Below are 4,387 nucleotides of genomic sequence, written 5' to 3'. Positions count from 1 at the left end.
GGGGGGGGATTTGCAGGGTTTTGGCTCCCAGGGTTAGAGGAGGGACAAGGGACGGGGCACGGGGGACGGGGATGGTGCCGCAGGGCGCGCTGGCTGCTGGCACCCGTCGGGCGGCTCCGGCTCTGGCAGAGGAGCCACATGCCTCCAAAATTGCGCACGCCGCCATGTAGGTCACCAAGCTGGTAATGACAGGGCGGCAGCGCCAGCACCCACAGCCCCGGGGGAGCCACCCAGGGGTGCCCGGCCCAGCAGGGACACCCAGGGCCAGCCGGGAGCTTGCCCAGCCTGTGGGGGTCCCCGTCGTCACGCGGGGTGCTGGAGCGCTCGCAGCCGCGCTTGCTGGCAGCATGCTCACTGCATGTGTGCTGCCTGTTTGCTGCGTGCTCGCTGCATGTGCAATGCATGCTCTCTGTGTGTTGGCTGCATGTCGTGTCGTCTGCATGTTCTACACGTGGCCACTGCATCCTCTGCACGTCTGGTGCATGCTCACTGCATGCTTGGTGCCCGCTGTGTGCTTGCCTCGTGGCCTTTGCATAACCTCTGCATGTTTGCTGCACGCCTGGTGCACGCTCCCTCCATGCTTGTTGCGCACACTCTGCACGCTCTCTGCACGCTCACTGCACGCCCAACGCATGCTTATGGCACACTCCCTCCGTGCTCAAAATGCTCATGCTCCACTATTCGCTCCCTGCATGCTCCTGGCCTCTCTGCACACTCCGCATGCTCGCTGCATGGCTGCACGCTCACTGCACGCTCTCTGCACACTCACTGCATGCTCCCTCCGTGCTCACTCCTCACGCTCCACGCTCACTATTCGCTCCCTGCACGCTCCTGGCCTCTCTGCACACTCACACTGTGCTCGCTGCATGCTCTCTGTGCGCTGCCTCCCACACCGTGTCCCACCTGCGAAAGGCCCCGACCTGGGAGGTGTTGGGGTGATGCTGGTGTCCTTCAAACAGGGGCCGGGGGTGGCAAGAGGCAGCGGCGCGTGAGGGGTGGCTTCCTCCAGCTGCCGGCCCGTGGGTGAGGCTTGCAGCCAGGCGTGGCGAGGGCGTCGGGTCTCAGGCTGCCGGGGAGCAGAGAGCGAGCGCCCGGTGCCGTCTGGCTGGGGGGCTCCCGCCGGCGCAGGGCGCTGGGACGTGCTCCCCTTCCACCCTGGGCCCTGGGGACGGGCACCCGCCACATGCTGCCGCATGGGGCCACATGCTGCGCAGCAGCCGTGCGTGCACAAAAGCACATGCACGTGTGTGTGAGGGCGAAGCAGGAGGCGGCAGAGCGTCACCCCACATGGTGTTTGCACACACACACACACACATGCGTGCGTGTGCAGCCAGCACACGTGTACACACGCACACGCAGGTGCAGCCTCTCCAGGTGCATTGCTGTGGAGCCGTGCGGTTGCCTGAGGGCCGGCTCGCGCACGCACACACACACGCGTACCTGCACACGCGCATGCACATGCACACGTATATTCATGTGCACACGCATATTCATGTGCACACGCACACATGATCATGCCGGCGCTGTCCCACGTGTTGTTTTTTTGCCTGCACAGGCGTTTATCCTGGTGCCTTGCCCGCGTTTCCCCGCCGGGGCCGGGGGCTCTCCCCTTCTCCCGCACAGCTCGGTGGACGCAGGGTCCAGCCAAAATCCCCCCCTCCGGAGCTTAACCCCGGCTGTTTTCCTCTGGGCCTCGCTCCGGGCCTCGCCTGTGCATGTGTGTTTCGGGGGCCGAAGCGGAGGGTCCTGTCCTGCACCCCCCCCTTCACAGCAGCCCTTCCAAATCTGGGCCTGCAGCAGGTCCCCGCTCCAGCCGGCTCCGGCCACGGGAGCACACGTGCCCCCAGCAACCCCAGGGGCTGTGGAAGGGGCCGCGACGGCGTCTGGCAAGAGCAGGCTTTGGCAGCTCACGGCCTGAGCTCGCAGGGCAGGGCATCTGAATTTTTTTCAGGGAAACACGAATTTTGATGCATTTGATGCTACCTGCCTGCTCGGCGGGTGCTGAGCCCCCCCAGCCCTCCTCCCTCCTCCTGATGAACACATCCAGCATCCTGGGGGCTGCAAAGCTGGGGCCAGCGGCAGCAAACCCGCCATGCTCCGTTTTTCACGGGCATCCGCGAGCGGCGAAACACCCCCGGGGTGGCCGTGCCCCCACAGCATCGCCTGTCCCTGAGCCCCTTGGTGCCACCGGGATGGGGTCCCCGTGGGTCGGTGGAGCCCCAAGCGCCAAAACCAGCCGAGGGAAAACAGGAAAGCGAGTGGGGCCGTGCCGGAAAGCGGCTATTGTTGGCGTGGGGAGCGGAGGGAGTGCAAGTCGGGCCAGAGGCCGTTGCGGCCACCCTGCCTGCCTGCCGCCCCTCCGGCAGGCAGCACAGCCTGCCCCGAAGCCGCACACGGCGGCCCCGTTCCCCGCGGGTCAGCCCCGGTGTGGGCCGGAGCAGCGGGAAAGCAGCCGCTCGTGGGACGCACGAGGCTTCCTCCTCCCCTGCCCTGCTGCTCCGGTTTGGAAGGGAAAAAACAAAATAAATCCTTTTTCCTTGTGTTATTTCCCCGGCACAAGGAGGGCCCAGCTTGCCTCCCCTGGAAGCGGGAGGATTTGGAGCCTTGGCTCCGTTTCAGATGAAAAATCTTGCAAAAACCCTGGAATTTCCTGCCAGGCAGAAACCCAGAGGTTTGACTCTCCCGGCACTGGTTCTGCTGCTGGGGCGGGACGGGAGGGACGGGAAGGACAGGGGACACGGGGGACATGCACACGCGCACATCCAAGGCACACGTGGGCATACGGCCGCGCTGGCTCACCCGCTGGCGGGTCTCCCAGCCTTCTTCCTTGCCCTAACGCAGCCGGGGGAATTTGGGCAGCTCCTGTGGTGCCCGGGCAGGTCTGACCCTCCAACCCGGCTCCCCGCTGCAGGGACAGGATGCCGGGGCTCCACTGCACCCCCAAGTCCCAGAGCTCGCCCCCCACTGCCACCGTGAGGTTTTCCCCAGGGACGTGGCCCCAGTCCCTCGCTCCCCATCTGCTGTGGGGAAGGGGCCGGGGCGAACCCCACTTGGGTTTCCGAGCTCCTGTTTGCACCCATATTTTGGGGCTGCCCCCCCCCCCACGCCCAGGGACCCCCATAGCAGAGCTGCCTGGCCCAGCCTTTCTCAGGGACGGCGGTGGGACATGGCCACAGACTGAGGAGGGGTGGCCACGCACGGAGGGGGGAAGGTGGTGCCGTGCCTCAGTTTCCCCAGCCGGAGGAGGTGCTGTGGGGTTAAGGAGCAGCCGTAACCCGCAGCCGAAGCAGTCGGGCAGCGTGGCCCCGAGGGAGGGCACAAACACGCACCAGGGTGGTTTCACCCCAAAAAAGCCTTCGAGCGGAGACGCGGCTCGATAGGGAGCATCTATGGGGAGCGTCCTCCAGCAGCCCCGCAGGGACACGGCCGGCCCAAGCTCCATCACCCTGCACCAGCCAAAACCCAGGGGACGAGGAGATGGAGATGGTGGGGCTGGGCTGGGACCCGGCACAGGCATCTGCAGGGAAGACGGACGGAGTCACTGCGGGGAGGGAAATCTGAGCAGCCCCCGAAAAAAGGGACAGGAGCTTTGGGAGCTGCAGCTTCGGGGCAGGGAGGGAGCTCACGCCGTGTGCTGTGGTGGGGGTCCCGCCTTGGTCACCGGTGGCAGATGGGAGAAGCATTTCCAGGCGGCTTTTAAACACCCCGGACTCTTTTTGCCCCTCTCCATCCTCCAAATTCCCCGGGAAGGGGTGAAACCTGCAGGAGCAGCCCCAACCCACTGCTGCCGGGTCACCGTGGGGCAGCCCCGGGAGCTGGGGGATGTGGTGGGAGGGGAGGTGCAGGCTGGCACATTGCACGGTTTCCTAGAAGGAACAGAAAAAGTCCCAAACCACCAAAAAAATTACCCCTGCTCCATCGCTGTTTGAAAAGGGCATTGCAGCCGCAGCGGGGGCCCGTGCACCCCCGTGCTGGAAGACGCTGGGTGCCGGCGGCTGCGTCCCAGCAGCCTCTCGGGTTCGCAGGGGGAGTTGTTTGCCAGGAGCAAAAACAAACCTGAGGCTCCTTTTTTTTAAGCTGCCACTGGCAAAGCGCTGGGTAAGCCGTGGCAGCGAGAGACTGTCCCCTCCTGCAGGGACAGCACAGGCACAGAGCAGCAGATGCCCTCCAGTATGGCCTGCGAGCCGCGGGGAGGGGACACGTGCTCCCCGCTCCGGTGCTTTCCCAGAAGGGCTGCCAGATCCTGCCTGTGTTCCCGGCATGGGGCCGGGGAGCTGCTGGCCGCTGGCCTGGCCACGCTGTACAAGGGAGAGGGGAGCACGTGCCGCGCAGGTGACCGTTCCCTTGTCCCGGGAACGGCTGGCAACCCCTCCAACAAGCCCCCGAA

Source organism: Aptenodytes forsteri, unplaced genomic scaffold (genome assembly GCF_000699145.1).
Source record: "Aptenodytes forsteri isolate BGI_AS27 unplaced genomic scaffold, ASM69914v1 Scaffold391, whole genome shotgun sequence".
In the NCBI taxonomy this organism is placed as follows: Eukaryota; Metazoa; Chordata; class Aves; order Sphenisciformes; family Spheniscidae; genus Aptenodytes; species Aptenodytes forsteri.
The sequence above is the reverse complement of the archived record's forward strand: the minus strand, read 5'-3'. Positions refer to the sequence as shown.